The sequence below is a fragment of the Phocoena sinus genome, chromosome 18 (assembly GCF_008692025.1).
Source record: "Phocoena sinus isolate mPhoSin1 chromosome 18, mPhoSin1.pri, whole genome shotgun sequence".
In the NCBI taxonomy this organism is placed as follows: domain Eukaryota; kingdom Metazoa; phylum Chordata; class Mammalia; order Artiodactyla; family Phocoenidae; genus Phocoena; species Phocoena sinus.
In genome coordinates, this window is record NC_045780.1 from 67,472,494 (window position 1) to 67,499,186 (window position 26,693).

Sequence of the window (26,693 nt, forward strand, 5' to 3'; positions counted from 1 at the left end):
ATGTTAACACTGTGTTTCTCTACAACGTACAAGACATTTACACTCGTATACATAGACATACACAAGGGGTTTTATTTGTTTTATAAAATGGGATCATACTCTTCATGCCTTTACATTTTGCTTTTTTTCACCAGAAATTCCTACTGAAATAGATTTATTTCCTACTGAAATAAATTCCTACTGAGATATTCCTACTGGTATAACTCTAACATTTTTTTAATGGCTACTTACCGTCTTAACAAAAACTGAAGGAAGACTCCCATTCAATCTACAATATGTACTATACTTCCTTATTTAATTCTCCTGTCTTGGTTCCTCCAAAGTCCTCTAATTCTGTCCTCCATCTGCAAAGAAAGGACTGAAAACCCAAGATCAATGAATCACGTGCTTTTAAATTGTTTTTCCAGTCGTGCTGATGGACATACCCACACTGCCTCTCGCAGACCCACTTGGGATCAGTGACGTGCATTTTTAGGACGGCTGAAGTCGAAGTGCAGTTTGTAACTGTGTTAGGAGCAAAGTTAACTGGTCCACGTGGGGACTGAACCCAAAACCAAGGCCTCATTCCAGCTGTGCCTGAGCCGTGGAGACAGCCGGTACCCAGACAATTAGCTTTGCAGGAAGACTCTCTCTTCAAGTGGGTCCTTACTGACCAAAACCACCTTTTGAAGCAAATAAAACAAGGTCATATTGGTTTTCTTCCTTGAAATGGAGTCGTTTTCCTCAGCTTCCTCCAATATAAGATTTAATAATGAGCTAGTTTCAGAGGTTCATCACACGGTGGTAAAAAGCAAGAAATCATCCCGTATTTTCTTCCTTCAGCTTGCCGACAGCTGCAGCTGTTTTCGGTTGTCTACAGGCAAGGGCGAGGGCAGGGACACTCTTCTTACGTTTACGGAGCTTATCCGCGGGAGGAGGATGTTCGCACAATGTTTTTCGTCCCGGAAGGTGCCAGCCATTGTGACCGCTGCGCTAATGAATGAATGCTCTTCCTTGAGTGGTCTTCCCTAATGAAGACGGACCCTGCCCTGGGTAAGTCTGGAATCCTCCAGCGCGAGATAAAAATGAGAGCTGATGCCCGGGCTGAGCCTTGTAAAGTCCCGGTGGCCTCCGATGTTTACACAGGCCTCTCCTAGTGGATGGAAAATATGATTTTGCTATTTACCAAAGGAAGGAAAGTAACTACAGTTTTTTAGCAGGAGGAAGTTCCAGATTTTTGTGCCACTTAGAAGTTATACAGTTCGGGGGTGGGGGAGCTTTTTAAAAAAAAGAATACAAAAATATATTGCTTTTGCAAATTTTACAAAAATTGATGAGCAAGGGAACACACCACTACGGGCCTCGGAAGAAGCTCATGCTAATAAGGAAACCTGAAGCTTAAGCTCTATTTGCTTTCGAGTGAATCCACCCCTGCTTTTGAGGACCTACCCTGTGTTCTCTCATTGACCCCCCCCCCAACGATCGTGTGAGGTACGTTTTCTTACCTCACAGGTGTCCAGGATGCTAAAGAAAAGTAATCACTTTTTTCCTTCTTTATATTTTTTTGTAGTATTTGAATTTTCTGTATAATATGTATTCTGTTATCATAAAGAGTGAAATCATTTTCATTTCGGAAAAATACGAGAAGGAAAAAAACATGCCCGCAGCCATTGTGTATTGGGTTTAATGCTATTTCACCAGCATGCCCCAGAAAGCCTGGTGTTCCGTATGTCTTCAGTAATATTTGTCATATATCCAAGCCCAGACCGTTTGCTTGGAGGTTCACATTATTTGCGTACCCAGGTTGTCAGTATCAGGCAAGGGGAAAGGGCAGACCGCCTCATGGATGCCAGGTCTGCAGCCAACAAAGACCATGATCCCAGAGAAATCAGGAAGGCTCTTTGCCCCCAAATTCTCAACCCCATCTCCTTCACCATCATCACCCCTGCAAAAAGAAGCCCTTGTTCTTATGTCTGTTAAGGGTTGATATTCCTTTCGTAACAGGTAGCATTATTCTGTCTCAGAATTAAGGCTTTATCATTCCTCTGGGATTGTGACACGAATCCCTCCCCTTACTGCTGCTGACTCTTAAGAACGGTTTTGGGAGAAGGTGGTGTTCTAAGGGTGCAGAGTAGGCTCTACAGAACTGACTTCCAGGGAAAAGAGGGCACCATCTCCACCAGAATCAATAAAATCTGATTGTGCTGTGGAGAGGAAAGAGGTAATAAGTTCTCAAGATACTGGGTTGGGAATCTCTGTTGTCTACCTATGTCTGTGTCCATCAGGAGGATTTTAAACCTTCCTCACTTAGTGTTTGCACACATCTGTTCTGATTGCCTATTCACCGCACTGGTGAAGAAGGGACTTCCCCACCCTGAATAGTGTGTGATTGCTGAACACACAACGCCAACCCTGGACAGATGAGATGGACCGCAGTTTATTAATCACACACTCACAGCCCAGGGTGGGAGGGCACCACACGCCATGCAGGACCACACAGGGGTTGTACTTGGAGGCTGAGGGAGGCCAACTTTGCAGTAACAAGAGGGTGAGGTGCCCCTTGGTTCCCACAGGAGAATGTGATTGGCTTGTTTGAATAAAGGGAGGAGCTTGTTTGATTAAAGGTATGTGATTGGCTTCTTGGATAAAGGGAGGAGGCTTTCCCGCTGGGTTGGGGGCGTATCCCGCAAGAGAAGAACTTATGATCCAGCCTTTGGGGCCCCGTGAGTCTCAAAGATACCAAGGCAGCCTATGGAATTTCAGGCCTTACAATGCAATAGCTTGTTAAATTTATTCCTGAGTATTTTCTCTTATTTTTTACTGTCATAAATGGGCTTTGTCTCCACCATTATGTTCTGTAACTAAACAATATTTTTAAAAAGTTAACACAGGCGCAGAGTGAGGCAGGTGCCACTCAGAGACATGAAGACAAGAAAGCCTCAATTTTACAACTGAAAAATCAGGGAAGATATTTACAGAGCAATTTAGGACCAAGCATTACCATCTGAGGTCAGTTACCCTGTCAAGCTACTGTGCTCTGAGAGTAGAAAAGCAACATTTGTAAATCCTCAAGAACAGAAAAGGCCACCATTAAAAACCATTCATTTCAAGGACCATTAAAAATGGACAGTTTAATTTGCATCTCAAAGAAAAAAGATACATTTGTCCCTATGACTAATGGGGAAAATTTGACGGTGCAGATTATTATCTTTTGTCTTAATGGAAAATACAATATGTAACAATAAGGTATTAAAAAAGGGACTAAAAAGGTTTTAAAGCAACGGATATTAATGATTTAACAAAGAGAGAAGACAGTGAAACTAAGTGTTCCTCAAAAGGAACTTCAAACTATTTTTTTAAATCCATAAATAGCAAGAGTAATGTTTCATTCATTTCTTTATTCAACAACCATTTACTGAGTGTCTACTATGAGCCAGGATCCATTCAAAAGCTGGCATTCAGAGGTGAAGTTTGCAATCCTGGCCCTCAAATCACCCTCAGGCTTACAAAGGAAGATGGCCAAGCAAACAAGGTTGTACCAGGTGCCACAGGGCACTATTCAAACTACGTAAGGAGGAGAGGAAGGGGCACCTGCCCCAGACTCAGAAAGAAAAGGCTTCTCAGCAGAGGGGACGCCTAACCCTAAATTTCTAGAGTGGAGAGGAGTTATCCAGGCAAATTAAGAGGGAAATTCCAGGCAGAGGGAAGAGAATCTACATTCAGGGACATAGAATATGAAGCAGGTGTGGGGGCAGCTTACGGCAGAGGAGGGTGTGTACCTGGACAGGTAGGCAGGGTTTGGATAAGAAGTTTCTTGTATTCCACGTGAAGAATCTGAATCTAGTTCTGAAGGCAATGGGGAGTGTTGAAGGATCTTAAGGAGAGTAATAGGATCAGACACACAGTTTTGGAAAACAACTCTGGCTTCATTGAGAAGAACAGACTGTAGGCCAGGAGGGCGACTAGGAAGATAAGGTGGCAATCCAGAAGGAAAACTCTGAGGGCCTGGAGGCAGTGGGCTTAGAAGAGAGAAAATGAGATACATATGAGATATATTAAGGAGAGCGAATCAGCACGTCATCGACTGGACTTAAAAGGGGGGCGGCGCGGCAGGTAAGCCTGTCCCCAAGGCTTCTGACTTGGATGGCGGGGCTTTTAAGGAGCAAAGAAGATGGTGAGTTCTATTTGTCATGTGCTGAGTTTAGAAAGGTCAGAAGCATTTAAAAGCTTGTTAGACCAAAAGTTCTCAAACTTTAATGTGTATGAGGATCACCTGGCGACCTTGTTCACCTGCAGATTCTGTTCCTGTAAGTCTGAGATGGTACCCGAGATTTTTTTTTTTTTTTTTTTTTTTTGCGGCTTAAAACAGAAATTTATTCTCTTCCAGTTCTGGGGGCTAGACATCCACAATGCAAGTGTTGACATAGCAGTGCTCCTTCTGAAGGCTCTAGAGAAGAATCCCTACCCTGCACCGTTGCTAGCTTCCGGTGGTTGCAGGCGATCCTTGGCGTTGCTTGGCTCGTGGCTGCACCTCTCGAGTCTCTGCCATCGTCTTCACATAGAGACACACAGGGAGAGAGCTGTATCCAAATTTCTTTAGTCTTATAAGGATACCAATCACTGGATTAGGACCCATTCTCAACCCAGTTTGACTTCATCTTGACTTGATTAAGATGAATCAAGGGACCCTATTTCCAAATAAGGCCACATTCACAGGTTCCCAGTGGACGTGAGTTTTAAGGAAACATTATCCAAGCCAGTACAAGGCCTCTTGCAGCCAGTTTTGCCCTCCTGAAGGAAGCCAGCCTGAGAATGCAGTTAGCACATGGAGCCATACAGAGTCAAGGTGATCTCAAAGTAAATGACATCATTAACCTCTGGAGAAAACTGCCTGAAGTTTATTTCACTTCGGATAATTTAAGCCAGGAAATTTCTCTTTTTATTTAAGTCACTTTGTGTTGAATTTTCTTTTGAGAGTTTCAAAAAGACTTCTGAGAACTTGATACGAATTTTGTTGAGAGACGGGAAAAGGTCATGCTATATAACAGGGAATGGCAGGAGGAAAAAATCATGAGGATAAAATGAAAGGAGTGTTGGAGCGAAGGTTTGGTACCCGAGATCCTGACAGGCTCCCAGGTGATGCTGGACCACGAGCCACACTTAAGAGGAGCAAGGATTTCCACTATGAGGCCGATTCGGTAATTATGTCTTGATCTCACACGAAAGAAATAAGGAAATACCTATTTTAGGATATCTGAAATTTAACAACACAAATACAATGAGATTAAGAATAAGCTCAAAGATGGATGACTTCTGGAGAAATGCTTTGTTAAGTGCGCAGGGCAGGAGGTGAGATCAGAAGCACCAGGTAAGAGATAGCCCGACACAGGCTTTGAAGACGATAGCAAAGGGAGCAAGAGAACAGCGTGCTGGGAGGAAGGCCACCTGGTCCACCCCCGTGCCCAGCCCCCCCCCCCCCCCCCCCCCCGGTGAGCATGCTAGTGGTCTTGGTGCGCCGGGAGGGGACGTGGGGCGTGTGCGCATGTAGTGGGTTTGGGCGGGCTGTGGGCTCGAGGCACCGCGGGGTTCTGCATCCAGGCAGGCAGTGCAGGGCCAAATGCCGAGCCAGCCACAAGGACGAAGTGGACAAAGGGCCAGCTGACATCGGGTTACAGAAGAAGTAAAACACACGATGAAATGTAGGGCCGCCTGACAGGTACAACGTGGTCCGATGCCTTTCAAAAGGAAGAGCCATCGAGTGAATTTAAAAACCGAATCCAAGGATTTGATGGATTTGGGGTGATGTCCAAACACTCACTTAAGAGAAGAAATGGCAAATTAAAATGAATGCCCGTGCCGACTAAGAAAGGCAGTTTAGATAACGAGCTCTGACGAAACAGGCTTCAGGCAAGAGCCAGAGGAAACAGCCACGTTGACACGTTAAAGTGACAGGCACAGTAAGTAATGAAAACACAGCGACATTCATTCGAGGCCACACATTTCCTAACAACATAATATGTAAGTGGAAAGGTGACAGTTATCCAAGAAGAAATAAATAAATGGAACCCTATGAGGGTTCCATAGTACCTTGCTTCAGAATATGGCCGATCACATACACGAAAGAATGGTTCTAAAAAGTCACAGCTGAACAGCATCGTTAATAAGGTGGGATTAACAGTTTTAGATGAAAAATTAAGAGAATCTACCTTTTAAAAAGGTATATGAGTCCCTCTCACACTCCAAATAACTATATATTAGATTGAGAATTTTCAAGTAAGTAAAAGAATGTACAGACAGCACATATGTTGATAAAATTAGAAATATAATAGCAAACACTTGGATGGTGTTTATTATGTGACAGGCATTGTTCCGTGTGTGTGTGTGTGTGTGTGTGTGTGTGTGTATGCGTGTGTTTACAAGTATTAATTTTCATTAAATGAGATCTTATAAAGTAGGTTTCATTATTATCCTCATTTTACAGATGAGAAAACTGGAGAGAAGTTAAGTAACTGGCCAAAGGCCTTACTAGGACGTGACAGTCACTCCACTATATACACACAGGTAGCTGCCCAGCTTACACTTCTTTATTCTGTGACCCCCATGACCCTCTGGGGCCATGTCTGTGCTGTTCTTCCCACTAGACCTGGAAGTAGACCCGTGACCCTCAATGAGCCAATCAGACTTTCTCTTCCAGCTACTTAAACCTGATGCAGAGAGATCCGGAGGTTTGACTTGATTTCCCAGCTGACCCCAGTAAAGCAAGGTTGCGGGGGAGGGGGGGCCCTAGAGGCTGCAGGCCCGGCTGGGCTGCCAGGAACCTGCATCTGAGAGCTGGCTGTTCATCTCTTTACTATTAAGAGCTGTCCTAGGATCCTTCTAGTATTTTCTGCCTTTGCATAAGTTACCCAGTAAGCAGAAGAGCCTTACTGAATACGCCACAGCATTTAAAAACACTCCCCACGATAGCATTGAAGTCACAGAGAAAATTCACAAAAATTAATACCATCATATTTTAAAAACACAAACTCTGCCCACCAAAATTCATGAGTGCAAAATGTTATTTAGAAGAAATTGCATTTCTCTAAATATATGAATAAGAAGGCAAGCGGAAGATGTGAAATAGATCTCATGAGGGATTTAGAAAAGGAACAGAGTAATTAAGGATTGCTCAACAGAATAGCACTGAACAAATGAGAAACTTAAAAGAAAAAAAAAGGAACTTCTCTGGTGGTGCAGTGGTTAAGGATCCGCCTGCCAATGCTAGGGGACACGGGTTTGAGCCCTGGTCCGGGAGGATCCCACATGCCGCGGAGCAACTAAGCCCGTGCGCCACAGCTACCAAGCCTGAGTGCCACAACTATTGAAGCCTGTGAGCCTACAGCCCGTGCTCTGCAACAAGAAAAGCCACTGCAGTGAGAAGCCCACGCACAGCAGCAAAGACCCAATGCAGCCAAAAATAAATAAAATAAATTTTTAAAAAAGAAAAGCTTAAAACAAACCAATGACTATTTCTCACTATTATTTCTAACCAAAATAATAAACCATTGAATCAACTTTAAAAAGATTTGGGAGAGGCAGAAGAAACGGAAGAAAATTAAGAAAGTTCGAAAGCTATTAATTCTAAAGGAGGAGGGAATTAGCTGTAAAACAGGACCAGCCCTATGTAATATAAATTCACGGGCTTAGTTGTGGTTATAGGCTTAAATTACACATTTATTAAATCTGTGTATGTCTCAGCCACTCTATCTTTGCCTCGTACCAGCTAATCTCTTTGGTTTTCTTTTTCTTTTTTTTAAGTGCCGGATTAAAGACACCTGCCAGGAGTTACAAATCAGAACGCTCCAGCCTGAGAGGATGGCAACAGCTCGGCAAGGGGTCAGAGCCAGGTGCCTGGAGCGTCTGCAGGACACAGGAGCTTCCCTCAGGGTCCTCCGAGGTGAGCGGGCACTTAGGTTAGTGGCCTTACCACAGCCCATACCCCCGTCCTGAGCCGTCCACAGGGACCCTCGCTGCTGCTCCCTTGTGAGGTGCAGTCTGCACCCCATTCTCCATATTCGAATTCCGCCACCATTCCCTTGGTGCTGGCACTCCTGGGGTGTCTGCTAAATGCAGAAATCCCCAAACCACCACCCTGGCCCCGGCTTAGGGGAACCTAAAAGCACCTCACCCTCCCTCTGCCTCTCCCAAACCTTTCATTCCAGCCCATCACCTCCCAAAGCCAAGGGCTTTCACAGCCAAAAACGGAGGTGGGGATTCTCCTCCGGGCGCCTGATGTTTCTACTTTTGGCTCAGCGCACCCCAGACCATTAATGAACTGAAGCAATGAGAGGCAGGCTCTTGCTTCCTTGGAAGAGTGAGGAGAGAAAATACAGCAGCAAGAGACAGGCACAAATTAAAATCTATCCTGACACGGTCCCTGGGCCCCAGTGGCTTCTGGGGAGGATTCCTAGGCTCCTTGAGTGAGAACTGGCTGTGGTTTGAGCCTGTGGGTTCTGGCTCCTTTGGGCCTCCACCAAAGAGTATGTGGAAAGAAGGGAGAGGAGGAGGCCACAGAGAGAGGTGCTGAAGCCTTGACAGCATGGCTGCTGTTCTCGCTGGGTCTCTGTAAGAGGGCAAATACAATTTTAAGAGGCTAGGAAATATCGTACCTATAGAAAGAGAAACCTATGTTTTCTATTTTCTGAGGAAAATGAGTATATTCCAAAGAATGTCAGTGTAACAGCTAACTGTAACAATAGCTAAAGATCTAGAGCTTTATGGATTTTCTCTGAGAATATTATTTTTGAAATTGTTAGGAAGAAATTATTGCCAAAAAACAGTTACTAAAATACAGTCATTCATAAGTCTTATTACTGAAGATCTGCCCAATGTTTTAGATATTTGTTACAAAACACCCGTTCCTGGGATTTATCAGATTAATAATCCAAGACAGTCAGATTTCATGGCTTTTGGAATTGCAAAATCTAGGAACACTTTAGGATCTAAAAATATATCTCAAAATGTGCAGTTATAAAGCATTGTGAGTGCTGTGCTAATTTAGTTAGACTAAGAAATTATCTGGAAGGAATAACACACCAGCTAGCTGATACATTAATATTTAGTAATTTATAACTATAATTACTATAATAAAATGATTATGATAATAACAAAAACTATTTTCTAATAGCCAGTAGACTAAGTGCTAACTCATGGCCTGTCCTTCTCTAAGCACTGGATAGGTATTAACGTATTAAATCCTCACAAAAAGGGAGGTCTTTTTATTTAACTAATTAAAAAAATTTTTTTTCAGCTTTACTCAGGTTTAATTGACACACAAAATTGTAAGATATTTAAAGTGTACATATTGTGATTTTTAATACGATTTTTAAAGGTTACTTTCCATTTACAGTTATTACAAAATATTGGCTCTATTCCCTGTATTGTATCAATGCAGTACATCCCTGTAGCCTATATTACACCCAATAGTTTGTGCTTCCCACCTCCTCACCCCACGTTCCCCTTCCCTACTGGTAACTACTGGCTTATTCTCTATATCTGTGAGTCTGCTTCTTTTTTGTTATATTCACTCACTTGTATTTTTTTAGATTAAAAGAGAGTTATTATTACTACCCCTTTTTTCTGAGATGAAAATTGAAATCCAGGAAAGTTAAGACACTTGCCCAAAGTCACACAGCTACTGCACGGTGAAGCTGGGACTTGAACACAAGAATTATAGCTCTTAGGCTTCCCTGGTGGCACAGTGGTTGAGAGTCTGCCTGCCGATGCAGGGGACACGGGTTCGTGCCCCAGTCCGGGAAGATCCCACATGGCTGGGCCCGTGAGCCATGGCCGCTGAGCCTGCGCGTCCGGAGACTGTGCTCCGCAACGGGAGAGGCCACAACAGTGGGAGGCCTGTGTACCGCAAAAAACAAACAAACAACAACAACAAAAAAACAAGTCACGTATAAGTGGACCCAGGCAGGTCAAACCCCTGTTGTTCAAGGGTCAACTGTAATTTACTCTTACCAATTTCACATAACGCTACAAATTATACAAATTTTGGTTTTCATTCGCACTGTGTATAAAATTTCAGATGCCAAATTTCTCTTAGGTACATTTTTTTTTTTTTTTTACTATGCATAGGTTTTGGAGGGTTTTTTTAAGGTTTTTTCCCGTTTTAAAATTTGTTAAATTTTTTAATTTTATTGAAGTATAGTTGATTCACAATGTTGTGTTAGTTTCAGGTGTACAGCACAGTGATTCAGTTATAAATATTCTTTTTCAGATTCTTTTCCCTTACAGGTTATTACAAAATATTGAGTATAGTTCCCTGTGCTATACACTAGGTCCTCGTTGGTTATCTGTTTTATATACAGCAGTGTGTATATGTTAATCCCAACTTCCTAATTTACCCTCCCCCCTTCCCCTTTGGTAATCAAGTTTGTTTTCTATGTCTGTGGGTCTATTTCTGTTTTGTAGATAAGTTCGGGATATCACGTGATATTTGTCTTTCTCTGGCTTACTTCACTTGGTATGATAATCCATGTTGCTGCAAATGGCATGATTTCATTCTTGTTTATGGCTGAGTGATATTCCATTCTATCCATGTACCACATCTTTTTTGTTATAAATTTATTTATTTTATTCATTTATTTTTGGCTAACTTGGTTGCTCACGGGCTTTCTCTAGTTGCAGTGAGTGGGGCTGCTCTTCATTGTGGTGCGCGGGCTTCTCATTGCAGTGGCTTCTCTTGTTGTGGAGCACAAGCTCTAGGTTTGTGGGCTTCTGTAGCTGTGGCACGTGGGCTCAGTAGTTGTGGCACACTGGCTTAGTTGGTCCGTGGCATGTGGGATCTTCCCAGACCAGGGCTTGAACCTGTGTCCCCTGCATTGGCAGCTGGACTCCCAACCACTGTGCCACCAGAGAAGTCCCCACATCTACTTTATCCATTCCTCTGTCGATGGACATTTCGGTTGCTTCCATGCCTTGGCTATTGTAAATAGTGCTGCAATGAACATTGGGGTGCGTGTATCTTTTAGAATTAGAGTTTTCTCCAGATATATATGCCCAGGGGTGGGATTGCAGGATCATTTGGTAACTCTGTTTTTCTTCGACTGAGTGCACAGCTTTGAGAGTGATGCACGTGGAGTGGTGGGAGGGGGGTAGGGGACACCCACCTAGCCCGCCAGATCAGTCAGATCAACCTTGTGATCAGTGGGGTGACAGATGTTACAACGAGATCACCCTCACATCCTACATTCTCTTTAAAAAACAAAACAAAACTTATTTTCATAGTCTACTATATTCTATCACATGGATTTTCATACTTAGCCTTTACCCAGTAAGTAGACACCGTTATTTCCATTTTTCCAATTTTCCTATTAAGTAAGGCTAACAACGCCGCTATACATATATCTTTGACCACATCTCTGGCTGTTTGCTAAAGATGGAATTTTAGAAGGTGGTCATTGGACAAAGGCAATGAGCTCCTAAGCTCTTAAGACATACACTTAAATCACTTTACAGAAGTGTTATCCCAATTGAGAGCTCCACCAGCACCATTTAAGGGGGTCAGTTTTAACACACTGATACTTTCAAACAGCTTTATTGAGATGTAATTCACATGCATAGTAAGATTCACAGAATTTATAACCATCACCGTTATTGAATTTTATTATACTTTCATCACTCCCAAAAGAAATCCCATACCATTAGTCATCACTGTTCACTCTCCCCTCCCCTCCTCAGCCCTAGGAAACAACTAATCTACTTTCTGTGTCACTGGATTTGTCTATTCATGTAAATGGGATCATACGCTATGTGGCCTTCTGTGTCTGGCTTCTTTGACTTAGCACAGTGTTTACAAGTTTCATCCCTGTTGCAGCATGTGTCAGTACTTCTTTCGTCTTTATGGTAGAATAATATTCCATTATGTGGATATACCACATTTTACTTATTCATTCCTCGGTTCGTAGACATGTTGATATTTTCAATTGATTTTTTTAATAATAATTTTTTAAAAGTCAGGATTATTGAGGAATAATTGACATACAGCAAATTCACCCTATTTAGTTTTGTGAGTTTTGACAAATATATATCGTTCTGGAACTACCACCACCTAAAGAAGCCCCCCCTGTGCTCAGTACCCTCTCCTATCCCCAGTCCCTGGCAACCACTGACCTGTTCTCTGTTCCTAGAGTTTGCTTTTTCCAGAATGTCCTATAAATGAACTCATACATTGTGTAGCCTCTTGAGACTGGCTACTTTCACTTAGGCTAATGCTTTTGAAAAACTTGACCAGTTGTCCTCAGTCCTAGGTATTTTCTTTTTTCTTTTTTCTTAATTTTATTTTTTATATTATTTATTTATTTATTTTTGACTGTGTTGGGTCTTCGTTTCTGTGCGAGGGCTTTCTCTAGTTGCGGTGAGCGGGGGCCACTCCTCATCGTGGTGTGCGGGCCTCTCACTATCGCAGCCTCTCTTGTTGCAGAGCACAGGCTCCAGACGCGCAGGCTCAGTAGTTGTGGCACACGGGCTTCAGTAGTTGTGGCTCGCAAGCTCTAGAGTGCAGGCTCAGTAGTTGTGGCACACGGGCTTAGATGCTCCAGTGGCATGCGGGATCTTCCCAGACCAGGGCTCGAACCTGTGTCCCCTGCATTGGCGGGCGGATTCTCAACCACTGTGCCACCAGGGAAGCTTGTCCTAGGTATTTTCTGACCTCCCTTTAGTAATGTTATAAAAAACCCTGTCTCCCATCTCCTTGTTATCCTACTTGAGGATTTCTGGGCTCAGTGCCCTCTGAGACCCTTCCCAGTATTATTAGCATGTTATAACTCACAATGTATGACTCATAAAGCCCACTGCAGTTTGCTTACTGACTGGTGTGCAAATACTGATAAGAAAAGTGTTTCCAAACTGAAGTCCAAGTAACCCACGGGAAATAAAACCTGATAAGTGAGAGTGACGTGTCCATTCTGCTTGTCTGTTCATAAACTTCTCTATCTTTTTCTATTTTTTATAGTTTTGCTTTCAGTTAGCTTTAATTTTAATTAAAGTGATGCATGAACAGCATTCCCTGTGCAGATGAATACAACTATTGAGCTTGTTATGAAAACAATAGTCCCCCCAAGCCCACGATCAACTTCTCACTCTCCAGGGGCCACTGTTTTAGTTCTTTAACTGATTATTTTTATTTTTATTCATCTCTTTACATAACACACTTACATTGATATTTCTTTTTCAACCGCAAGCAGTACCTATTGACTTCCTGCTGTGGAATATGAGGATTTAACCCTTTCTCACACCCCTGTGCCCCTATCCTCCGAATACAGCGATAGGATAATTTGCATTAGAACAGTGTTCAGTGTTACATTCCTAGGACTATGTAAATGCCATTGACACATGAGCTATACAATATATTCTGATTATTTTCCTTTTCTATACCTTTTTTTTTGTTTTAACTGGAGTTAATAATGATCATTTTTTAATATCCTGAGTTTTCTATATTCTTATCCCCACACTCTCCCCAGTTTATATAAATCTTCTCTCATCATTTTTGTATGCATTAGGTTTCTTTCTTTCTCTCGTCCCCTCTCCCTGCCTCTTTCTTTCCTTCCTTCTTCCCTTCCCTTCCTTCCCTTTTAAAAGAAATCTCACCAAGGGACTTCTAACATGCTTGCTCCCAAAGAGACTGGTTGATCTCTGAACCAGCTGTACAAGTTGCCATCTTAAGATTTCTTTTCACCATCATGCTGGGAATTCCCTCATTTTTCTCTTGTGTTGGAACCCCATGTTTTACTATTTTTTGGTTAACTATTGTTTTAGTAGAATGTATCTCTCAGTAGCTACCTGGAAGGTAAATGCTTTTGAGACCTAAAAATGTCTCGATTCTGTCCTCCTACTTGGCTGCTATGAGATTCCAAGGTAGATATCATCTTGCCCTAGAATTCTGATGGTATTTCTTCATGATCTCAAACTTCCAATGCGGCTACTACTGAGAAGTCTGCTCTTTTGATCCTTGACCCTTTATATTAAACTTCCTCTCCCTCCAGGAAGCTCTTAGGATCTTCTCCTTGTCCCAGTGTTCTGAAATTTCAGGATGATGTATCTTAGCGTGGGTCCTGAGCACTGGAGGCTTATTTTTTTTTCCTGAGGTATACTTTATTTAAAATGCACTCATTTAGAATGCACAGTTAAGTGTGTTTTGACAATTATATACACCATGTAATCATTCCACATCGAGATACAGAACACATTCCCACCGCTCAAAAAAATTCTTTAATCCCTCCACGCCAAGACACAGACAACCACTGATCTGTGTTCTATAAATACAGACTGGTTTTGCCTATTCCAGAACTTTGTATAAGTGGATTCATGTAGCATGTATTCCTTTATGTCTCACTGCTTTGACTGGGCACATTGTTGCTGAGACTCAGACCTGTGGTTGTGTTTGGGTACCTGTAATTCAGTCCTTTTTTCTGCCCATCAGGATACCGTTGTATGGCTGTTATCACAATTTGTTTCACTGGGTGATGATACTTAGGTTGTTTCCAGTTTGGGGCTATTATGAATAATGCTGCTATGAATATTCATACACAAGTCTTTTTGCTGGCATGTTTTAATTATTTTGGGAAATTCTAAATGGTTTTCCAACATAACTGTACCATTTTCTATTGTGATTAATGGTAAAGTTTGAAAGCTGACCCACAAATGTCTTTTTGATCTGCTCTGTGCCTGATACCATCATCATTGGGCTGGTTAAAAAAAAAAGGCCTGTGGTATAAAGAGCGTTGTTGAGAAGAATTTCCTCCCCATTTTTCTACTGGCAAAACTAGAAACACATTGCCCATTTTAAAAAGTTTTGACAAAGCCCCATTAATGTACCTCTCCCTCACTCCCGCATCTCCATAGATACCTAGGTGCTGACAGCCCTCATACTAACCCACTTTATGTATTTAATTTTTAAAATTTATTTATTTTTGGCTGCGTTGGGTCTTCGTTGCTGCACACTGGCTTTCTGTAGTTGCGGCAAGCAGGGGCTACTCTTCGTTGCAGTGCGCGGGCTTCTCACTGCAGTGGCTTCTCTTGTTGCGGAGCATGGGTCCTAGGCGTGTGGGCTTCAGTAGTTGTGGCACGTGGGCTCAGTAGTTATGGCTCGTGGGCTATAGAGCACAGGCTCAGTAGTTGTGGCACACAGGCTCAGTAGTTGTGGCGCACGGGCTTAGTTGCTCCGCAGCATGTGGGATCTTCCCAGACCAGGGATTGAACCCGTGTCCCCTGCATTGACAGACAGATTCTTAACCACTGCGCCACCTGGGAAGTCCCTGTTCTTCTGTATAATTGCTCATGTTTAGGGATTAGAAAGGCAATCTGATTAAATGGGCCTTTGCCTAAAGGACTGGTAACCCCTTCAATGTCAATCTGAAGACTTAGATTCTTCAGTTCTGGGATATCTTCTTGGGTTATTTCTTTGGTGATTTTTCTCACCTCTATTTTTTTCTGTTTTCTCTTTTCAGAATTTCCATGACTTGGCTGTTGAGAATCCTGGACTGGCCCTCTGTTTCTTATCTTCATTTTCTACATCTTTGTCTTTTTGCTGTGCTTTCTGGGAGATTCCCTCAAATTTATCTGTCAAATTTCCTCTTTAGTTTTGTGTGTGCTCTTCTACTTTTAATTTTCAAGACCTCTTTTGTGCTCTATAATTTTTTTTAAAAATAGCATCCTATCTTTGTTAATTGATGATTCAGTATCTTATAAATTTCTAGGGATTGTAATGATTCTCTCTCTCTCTCTCTCTCTGCCTCCTCCCCCCTGCCCCCCCCCCACAGTGTCTGTTCTCCCCAAGATGCTTTGCTTTCTGTTTGTTCATTTTCTGGCCACTCTCTTCTACACTGGGGTCTTTCCTCCAGTAGCCGGGGAGTTGGCTCACTGATCATAGGGGCCCCGTAGGACTAACTAAATGCTCTGTGTACGTGGCTTGTCGTATCTACAGTTGGCATCAGGGTGGGGGAGGGGCGTGGCTTGGTTTACATCAGGTATCTATGTGAGCATCTCCCTTGGTCAGATCAGATTCCTCTGAGGACTTTATGATCTCCTGCTGGGAGGGTAGAATGATTCCTGCCAGGGTTGGGGAGCCAGATTCAGGGCTCAGGAGAAAGTGGCTGAAGTTATAATATTCTACATGTGACCCTCCACTTAGTTCCTCTGCTGGTGATCTGGTAACCCCATCCTCACCTCTGCCCGGCATTCCACAGCCCAGAGGCAAACGGAAGGGAACTGGGGTCTTTACTGCTTCTTGAGCACTTTCCTAATTATCCACGTTCACCTCCTCGAGGTGAAACTGACAATTGATGGAGGAGCCTCTGAGGGTTTTTGGATTGTTTCTCAGCTTTCTCCACTGCTGGCTTATGAAACAGAATTCTTGGTTCTAGCAAATCAATTTACTTTATTCTTTCCAGCTTCCAAAATTGTGTTTGTCGGTTTTTCCTTCTTCATTCTCTTTGTCCTGATTGTTTACTCCTTAGTTAAAGACAAATTCCTTTACTGGGGATTTAGGAAGTTGGGGAGATTAATGAGTATATTCAACACACCATTTTGTTTGGAAGTTTGAAATCGTTCCTTTCTTTGCCCAGAACTGTGAAATAAAAACAATTAGAAAAAACAACCGTTTCGCAGCCGTTCCCCATTCTTGCACTTTTCCTTCACCTCATATTTTGCTCTTGTTGTGTGGAAGTTAGCAAAGATGTTTTGTGCTGGAGACCAATAAACCAGAAACACTGCTCTGTCTCCAGGCAAGAGCAGTTTTCAGTGTCCCCTGCACTGTTGGGAGATGCCAAGCAGTCAGGGATGGTGTCGCTCACAGAGGACGCCTAAGCTTGGTAACAAATGCCCAGTATAACCAGAAACGGACATCATTCATTGTGTGTTTTCTCTGTAGGCATTAAAGACCTAGTGCCTAATGCCCCGATAGCTCTTGGCCAGGAGATCAGCAGTTTTCCTGAAGTGATATTATTTTTTACACAGATTCGGTTCTCACAGATCAGAGTTGTGTTTATTTTAATTGAGGCAACAACAAAATAGCTCAAAGGATGAGACGTTATAAAAATCACAGCCAGAGAGGACAGAAGCACCTTGAAAAAGTGGGCTTGGGAAGGTTTCAGGAGATCCTCACTCACTGTAGAGGACACGAGTGGTTGAGTATTGATAAATTAGGTGGGTGACTAGTAACATAAGAGTTTAGTAAGCAACTTTCCTCTACATAGGTTTAACAGTTTTTATAGTAAAAAAATTTTTAAGGGAGGGAAATAAGAATGCCTCGTCCTCGTATTCTGCCTCCCTGTCAGCTGCCTGAAATTATTCAGATAAAATTGGTCCCCAACACCCCCTCACACCGGCCAAAAATATGTAGTCAGTCCAAGGTAAGTTTTCTGTGTGGCAAGACTCACTTCCCTGCTGTTTCATACTTGCTCACGTACACACACACACACACACGCACACCCCTCCCCCAGCTGCAGTAGGGGTGTCCTTTGGGGAGGAGACAGCGCTGTAGCACCGCGGAAAGACTACTAGAAGGGCAGTCAGGAAGGATGCCTTCTAAGACTTTTGGCAAGTCGCATGTTCCTGGGCCTCGGTTTCTGCATCTGAAATATGGAGATACTTCCATGATTACTGAGGCCCCTCCTGGGAGCAACTCTCCATGCTCCTATCTGTGGCCGAGTGGCCTGCTGGTGACGTGACCTTGGTCTTGTGAGCATTTTGCTCTTCACAGCTGGCCCCAGGTGGGAACGCATTGTTTGACATCAGCCTGAACAAGTGGGTAGAGAATGTTCCAGAGCTAATGAGTGGGGCCGAGAGGGCGTCATGAAGGGATGCCACCCCCTCCGGTGAGTTTGTGGTTGCCCATGAGGTAGTGATGATCTTTAGAAAAGACCATCACCAGGAATCAAGAAAGTGCCTTAAGTGTCTTGAAGCCCCCGTGTCACACAGGTCTGTTCATCCAGTCTACATACCATCTCATCACTGATTTCTTTTTTGTAGGAAGGAGGTTATGATCACAGGTCATCCTCCAGAGAGCAGTTAGAAAGGTGTATTTTGTACTTACTGATAGCTGAGTCTGTGGCCCCATTTAATGTGAATTTGAGTGGTGGGCGCCATACCCAGTAATTCTTCTTCGAGAACTTACCCTCTAGATCCACTGGCACGTGGGGTGAAGGGTCCACACGCAGGAAGTTTTGGTGCAAGTCGGTAACAGCAAAATCTTGGTTATGGAACGGATTTCTGTCCTGGGAGGATGGTAAATAGCACAGGGCCCAGCCACACGGTGGGCATCGTCACTGTGAAGGGGGGCCGGGGTCCCTTAGCGCTGATACATTAGGTGAGTTGAGATGTGCTCCTATTTATGTGAGCACAGGGACTCATGCATAATGATAAAAATATCTGGCGTTTACAAGAGCTTGAAATATGCCAGGCTCGGTTCCAAGCACTTTATACGCATTAATTCATTTAATCCTCCAACAACCCTATGAGGTGGATTCTGTTATTGTCCCCTTTTTACAAGTGAGAAACCTGAACTTGGTCAATGGTGCACAGTTAGTGGTTGAGCTGGGGTTCAAACCCAGGCAGCCTGATGCCAGAGACCTGCACTTCCCCAGTGTGTGTGCACTTCCCCAGCATGCACACACACACAGAACATTTCTGGAATGAGATAAGTGTCAGTGTTGGTCTCTGGGGAGGGAGGGTTTTAAGGAGTAGGTGTCTTAGGCGAAAGCAAATATTTATTATTGAGCACCTTCTGTGTTATTATATATCCTTTTTTTTTTCAAATTACAAAAGTGTTAGTCCATTTTTACAAATCACGTGGTATGAAGAATGACAAAACAGGAAGAGTCAAGTGTCATATCTGTGACTCTACTACGTGGAATTCTGTTTTTGTCCCTCACTCTCCTAGTCAGCCTGACATTGACCTCAAATCTTTGTGAAAATGGCTTTTAGCTGCATTTAACGACAGCTTTTTGAAACCATAGCGTTGGACTAGCTTTTGTGACATTTATGGTAGATAAAATTATCCCCCTCTAATGGCAATTGTACTTAGTTCTATAAACCAGTTATTAAACCCAGGTTATCACTGGAAAGAAAGCTTTTTAGCGTTTACTTGTACATGGCTTACCACTTACACATAGTAAGTGCACAAGTTGCTTTTTTGTCTGTGATGGGACACGGTAGAAAACCCAAAATGTGGCCGACCAACCTTGCGATTCTCAGGACCGTGGTTTTGATCAATCACAGATGAGTCAGTCCTGACTCCTGTATTTTGTAGGAGAAATTCATTATGTGGCTTATATCCTCCCTAGAGAAAGTTCTAAGTTATTTCCGAAGCGAACAGCTGAATCGTGACGGTTTAGACCGTCGAAAAATGTTTCAAATTGACCAAGGAACCAGGAAGTTTCTTGGGGATTCATGGAATCAGATCGTGATAAGGACCTCAAGACGTCTGCCAGTGTAGTCATTCCCAAATCTAACTGGTCAGCAGGACCATCTGGGGGGTCTTTTATTGTTGTGATTGTTAATCCAGATTGCTGAGTCCTCCCTAAAAATTCAGTAGCTATGGAGTGAGACCCAAGAATCAGCAGTCCATCACGGTTGATTTTTCGGTGTTCAGCCAAGTTTGGGAATCACTGGTTCGGTTTAACCCCACTCTGTTTACTAATGTAGGTATTTACTTAGGCTGTGCTAGGTCTTCATTGTGGCGTGTGGGCTTCTCTAGTTGTGGTACATGCCCTCTAGAACGCTCGAGCTCAGTAGTTGCGGCGCACAGGCTTAGTTGTGGGATTTTAGTTCCCTGACCAGGGATTGAACCCGGGCCCCCTGCCTTGGGAGCACGGAGTCTTAGCCACTGAACCACCAGGGAAGTCCCACTCATGTAGTTTTGACTCATCTAATCATGCTTTAGTGGAATAGCTGGTTAGCCAATGAATAACAAAATGCCCTACAGCACGTTTATAGATCCATCCTGCTGCATTTATATGGACGGTATGAATTACAATACGGAGAACGGTATGTGTTAGAGAACACATGGGTTTAGCACTTCAGAGGTCAAGGCATTAACAGATGCTGTAACAGAGGCAGTAGAGCACAGCGGTCAAGAATCCAGCTTCCAGAGTCAGACTGCTCAGCTTCTGAAGACCAGAACATGCCACCCCAAAACGTGCCACTTGGCATAAGGAGTATTTTGAGCTGAAGGCAGCTGAGATTCAGGAAGAGTTCCCTGTCCTCCCTTACCTGGCTAAAAGCAGGGCATAAATTTCCCTTTGTGAAGATGTTGCCCACATACCAGAAAAGAAGAGCAACTCCTATCACCGGGGAGAGGAAGTTGATACCAAGACATGTTTGCATAAACAGACCTTACTAAAAACAACGCTTATTTTCCATTAGTTCTCCCATATATTTTCTAGTCCCCTCTCAAAGCCAAAACCCCCTTTCCTTTATTAAAATAATGTATCAGCCCCTGAGTCTTAACTACTTCTTTGAACTTTGCTTCTTTATTGTGAACTCATGTGCATGTAAATATTATTGAAATTGCCTTTTCTCTTGTTAATCTGTCTTTTGTTAGTTTAATTCACAGGCCCCCCAGCACATGAACATAAGAGGGTAGAGGAAAAGTTTCTCCTCCCAGCACTTCAAATCTTAGTTCTACAGCTCCCTATCTATGTGACCTTGGACTCATTTTCCTTTTTTAATTCTCTCTGTGCCTCATTTTCTTCATCTAAATAGTTAATAGTAGTACTGTCATAGGGTTGTAAAGCTCAAATGAGTAAATGCTTTTAAGCCCTAAGATCAGAGTCTCGTACTTAATAGTTATTTGGCAGATATTAACTGTTATGTTGTGTTCTTTACAAGGTATTATTACAGCAATTTTACAATTATGAAAGTTGAAGTTTGGAGAGTTTAAATTACTTGTCCCAGGTCAGATGAAAAACAGAGGAAACTCAAGCCCAGCTCTTCTGACTCCAGATTTCATACTCTCTAGTTTTTAAGTATTTATTTAACATTATAGCGTTGTCTATAACTTGATTCTTGCCAAGAGAATTCGGGGCAAAGATTTAATATTGACTGACCAGAGGACTCTAGAAATATAAGAAAAAATGGAAAGGTATGAAACAGCAGAGAGGGCTTCCCTGGTGGCGCAGTGGTTGAGAGTCCGCCTGCCAATGCAGGGGACGCGGGTTCGTGCCCCGGTCTGGGAAGATCCCACATGCCGCGGAGCGGCTGGGCCCGTGAGCCATGGCCACTGAGCCTGCGCGTCCGGAGCCTGTGCTCCGCAACGGGAGAGGCCACAGCAGTGAGAGGCCACAACAGCGAGAGGCCCGCGAACCGCAAAACAAACAAACAAACAACAGCAGAGAGAACTCACTTCAAAAACAGCTATTGATACCAAATAGGAGAAGCTTTAAACAACAATAAGTAAATGATATGGAAGGATTACTACCGGTATGAAACTGAATTAGGTAAGTGAGATTACAACAAAAATTAAAAATCAGGTATGCTTTGCCAAATCTGCTACGAATGAGGGTAATACAAAGAGCAGACGAGAGGGGAAGCTCCATTTCATGGTTGCTGCTCCCCAGGCATCATTCACGTCACTCGGAGACTATGCAGAGACTATTACCATGTTATTGTGAAGTTACAGCCTGCTTAGGTCAATACAACAGATTTCAGCGGGGATGAAATTGAATAGATGTCCAACTAATACTGTTGGTCATATGGAAACAAAAAATTGTAAACCCCATATTCTTTCATTCAAATGTGGCAAGAGATTGTAACTGAAGCCAGAAACTACAGGTCCTAGTTGGCAGTTTAATTTTTTTTTAATTAAAACTGTGGGAGCAGCAGATACAGCTGCCGTTAGTCTCTTTATAGACAAGAAAAGTTACCAAATATTTACAAACCTGTTCCCATAAAGCTTAAGCTAAATCTGTATTTATTCTGAATCTTGTTATCTTAACATTATTTTCTAAATTTCTTGTTAAGAGTAATGAAGGACTTTCATATAAATTAAGAGGTTATTTTTAGTAGGTCTAAGGAATAGGCACTTGTAATTTAGAATCTAAATATTTGTTATATGAAACCTGTTTTGTTAGAATTTTCAATGGAGAAGACTATTCTCCTCAAGTTTATAACTATGATGGGAGTGGGGTTTGATTTTTACCTATCACATTTGTAATAATTTACTAGGTCCTCACTAATCTATCTCTTATTTAACTAAAGGTCTGTGTAAACTCTCTTAGGTTTAGCAACAAAGCTAAAGAATCTACTACCTGTAAAATTCCGTGGTTCTTTTCTTTAGAGATAAAAAATAAAGGGCCTCTAATTGAGTAAAAATCTTGACATGTGCATCAGTGGCTGTTCAGAGATGACTTGGGAGTCTCCGCCAAAATACAAAATGCCTATGTTTGGGTACTGAAATCAACCACTCAAAAAAGGGAGGAGCGAAACTTAGATCACTGGAGTAGGGTTGATTGTGAGCTAGTTACAAGCCAATAGGGTGATGAGGCTGCTAGAAAACCCAGTGCAGCCTCCAGCTGGCTCACTCGTCGAGTAGAGACAGATGAAGGAGATAATGACTTGCTCTACTTTTCATCACAGCTGAATTGTAAGTTAAGCCCCAAGAACCCTAGTCTGAGAGGAGCCGGGAGAGTCAGAGTGTGGCCGTCAGTGGCAGTCATGGGCGTATAGAGCCGGGATCGCCCTTCAAGAGGAAGTTGCCCTTCAGCAGCAGGGAATGTAGGTAACTGGGGGCGTCCAGCTGCATCACCTTTAGGCTCTACTTAGCTTTCGGATGAAGCCACACTGTGCCCAGGCAGCCCGCCGCCGCCCACACCTGGGCTCTGAGGGAGTTACAAAGGCCTGGCCATTTCTGCCCAGTGCAGGACTCCTCTCCTGGGTGGTCGTGGAGCTCCTAGCTGGGTTGAGCAAGACGCTGAGGCCTGCAGCACAGTCCAGGCTCTCCTCACCCAATCCCGCTTCCTTCCTCCCCTCCTTCCCCCAGGTGTCAGATTAGCATCAGGATCTTAAGGCTTTCCCTGCCTAATCTCATCTCTCCCCCTTTATCTCCTACAGGGTTTCCTCCCACCCCATCCCCCAAGAGACTGCTGGTACTCCTAACTCCATCTCAGCTTCTGCTTCCTGAAAAAGCCAAAATGAAGGACTAGATCCACGGTTCTTAATACTGTATCCCTCTAATTGCTCTATCAAAGAACTAGGTTACAGCAGGGCAGAAATTGAAATTCTATTTCTTTCCAAGAAGGATGTTTAAATGTTGGCCGCCTCCTTTTTAACTTTGATAGTTGATATAAAAACCCGGGGTCTCACCCTACTGCCTTTGTGTACCAGCAATGGGGTGTACATCTCTGGCAAGGGTCCCGATGTGATCTCTTCAGATGCTTTGTAGCTTTCAAGTTCTTTGGTTCTGGGGATCATTGAGCATTGCCACATAAAAGTGGGAGCCGATTTCATCTGGGTTGCTCTAACAAGTAGAAATAAAAGTAGTTATGGGGAAGAGGATTTCACTCCACGTGGAAAAGAAGCTTTTAACAACCAGAGGAGCCCAAAATGGAAGGGATTGCCCCTAGAAGTTGGAGGTTCCTGTATTAGTTTGCTTGGCTCAAACAACAGAAATGTTTTTTTTCTATTTTCTTTCTTTTTCTTCATTTTCTATATTTAATGTTCTTATTTCATTTTCTTGGAATATAGTTGGTTTACAATGTGTTAGTTTCAGGTGTACAGCAAAGTGATTCAGTTATACATGTGCAATACATGTATCTATTCTTTTTCAAATTCTTTTCCCGCTTCGTTATTACAGAACATTGAGAAGAGTTCCCTGTGGTATATAAATAGTAGGTCCTTGTTGGTTATCTATTTTATACATAGTAGTGTGTATATCTTAATCCCAGACTCCTAATTTATCCCTCCTCACCCCTCTTTTCCCTTTGGAAACCATAAGTTTGTTTTCAAAGTCTGTGAGTCTGTTTCTGTTTTGTAAATAAGTTCATTTGTATTATTTTTTTAGATTCCACATGTAAGTGATATCATATGATATTTGTCTTTGTCGGACTTAACTTCACTTAGTATAATAATCCCTAGGTCCATGCATGTTGCTGCAAATGACATTATTTCATTCTTTTTTATGGCCAAGTAATATTCCATTGTATATATGTACCTCATCTTTATCCACTCATCTGTCGATGGACATTTACATTGCTTCCATGTATTGGCTATAGTAAATAGTGCTGCGGTGAACACTGGGGTGCATGTATCTTTTCGAATTATGGTCAAACAACAGAAATTTATCTTTTCACAGTTCTGGAGGCTAGAAGTTCAAGATCAAAGTGGCAGCAGGTTTGGTCTATTCTGAAGCCTCTCTCCTTGGCTTGCAGACGGCCACCTTCTCGCTGTGTCCTCACATGGTCTTTCCTCTGTGCCTGTGTGTGTCTGTGTCCAAATTTCTTCTTCTTATAAAGATACCAGTCATGTCATATCAGATTAGAGCCCACCCACCCTAAGGACCTCATTTGAACTTAATTACCCCTTTAAAGATCTTATTTCCAAGTACAGTTACATTCTGCGGTACCAGGGGTGAGGGCTTCATATAAATTTGCAGGGGGACACGGTTTAGCCCATTACAGCTGCCTCAGTGGGAATAACCAATCACAGTCCTAGTGTCGCCATCAGAAAGTTGCAGGCTGGCTTCCTCCTTGAGTGTGTCTCAGCATGCAGGGGGTGCCGCTAGCCCTCCAGGTATGGGGCCCGATTTTGACTGACATGCACATCTTACATGGGGTTTCCCTGGAAACAGGCCCTCAGACAAGGATTCAAGGGCAAGTTGTTTATTGGAGGTGGTTCCAGGAAACATGGGTCAGTCAAGGAGTATGAAAATGAGGCGGGAAAGAGAAGGAAGCCAATAAAGGGTGATATTTTTTTAAACAAATTATCACCATAGGCAACCGGGACCCATGTCTGCTGGGGGCGCTATAGATACACCTCAAGGCGGGAGAGAGCTGGAGCCTTGTGCTCTGGCTCCACCCGTGAGGGCTGCTTCCGCAACCATGCACCCGCTGGCCCTTCCACCCTGCCCCGTGCAGGCAGAGCAAGTTGCCCAAGCCGGAAAGAGCCACTCAATAAAGAACTGCAGGTGCTGACAATTGGAAGTCAGGCCAGCATTCTCAAACATGGTTCCAGCCAAGGAGATGTGCGCGTGGCACTGACCCTTCTCCCACAGGGGAAAATTGATTTGAGCTACGACCGAAGTGATTTATAGCAGACAGAGTGTGCAGTAGAGCAGATCATCATTTGGTCTAGAATGGACATTACCTGTCAGGTGTAGGAGGTGAGAAGGAGAGCCCACAGCATAAAAAGATGATTTGTTTCTTGGAACACGCAAGAACTTTCCTTCGTGAGTGTGAAGGCGAGTTCCGTCAAGGCTGTTCTACTCGAACTATCCTATTAAAAGTCCATTACTGCATGAAAGAGCAGTCAGGTGAACAGTGAAATCCCGGGGAGTGCCACCTCACCCCTGAAAGGAGGCGGCAAAAAATGGTGGTGTTCAGAAGTGTACTTTCACGTTAAATAGAATGATGTAGAACTGTATTCTTTTCTCTTTTTATTTTTTTAATAATTTTTTAATAGATTTATTTATTTTTGGCTGTGTTGGGTCTTCATTGCTGTGCGCAGGCTTTCTCTAGTTGCGGCGAGCAGGGGCTATTCTTTGTGGTGCGCGGGCTTCTCATTGCAGTGGCTTTTCTTGTTGTGGAGCACGGGCTCTAGGCGCGCGGGCTTCAGTAGTTGTGGCTCGTGGGCTCAGTAATTGTGGCGCACGGGCTCTAGAGCGCAGGCTCAGTAGTTGTGGCGCATGGGGTTAGTTGCTCTGTGGCGTGTGGGATCCTCCCGGACCAGGGCTCAAACCCATGTCCCCTGCACTGGCACGTGGACTCCCCACCACTGTGCCACCAAGGAAGTCCCAGAGCTGTATTCTTTTTATATATATATATATATATATTTATTTTATTTATATTTATTTTTGGCTGCATTCGGTCTTCGTTGCTGCTTGCGGGCTTTCTCTAGTTGCGGCGAGCAGGGGCTACTCTTCGTTGTGGTGTGCGGGCTTCTCACTGCAGTGGCTTCTCTTGTTGCAGAGCACAGGCTCTAGGCGCACAGGCTTCAGTAGTTGTGGTTCACAGGTTTAGTTGCTCTGCGGCATGTGGGATCCTCCCGGACCAGGGCTCAATCCCGTGTCCCCTGCATTGGCAGGCGGATTCTTAACCACTGTGCCACCAGGGAAGCCCCAGAACTGTGTTCTTGATATATGATGTACTGTTCAGTGCAAAAGAGAAAGCGAGGTGCATAACAATGGGAATAGCATAGCATCATGTGTGAAGAAAGTGTATATCTATGGTCATGTTTATTTATACATGGGTTATCTCTAGAAAGATCCCAAGTCATTGCATTGACAGCAGTGGTTGGGGAGGTGTGCTGAACTGAATTGGGGCTCACTCCATCTCCATCCCACCCACATTTTAACGAGCTGCCCTGAATGGTAGAGGTTGGAAAGGCAGATACTACATTCCCAGGCTCCTTTGCAACTAGGATTCTGAAAGTATAGCGCCCTTGGTTGGATATGCTCATACATGATTTGGGAAACGGAAGTGAGGCATAGGGCATCTCCCTGCTACTGTTTTCAGCTG

The 26,693-nt window shown here is 43.3% G+C and overlaps 1 long non-coding RNA gene across 1 annotated transcript; it reads left to right on the top strand.

Annotated features, from left to right (window-relative positions):
* The first annotated feature begins 913 nt into the window (after positions 1-913).
* On the top strand, positions 914-15,673 carry LOC116743175. Its single transcript, XR_004346697.1, has 3 exons — positions 914-1,032; positions 7,777-7,915; positions 15,474-15,673. It is a non-coding gene; the product is annotated as an uncharacterized LOC116743175 (long non-coding RNA).
* The last annotated feature ends 11,020 nt before the right edge of the window (positions 15,674-26,693 follow it).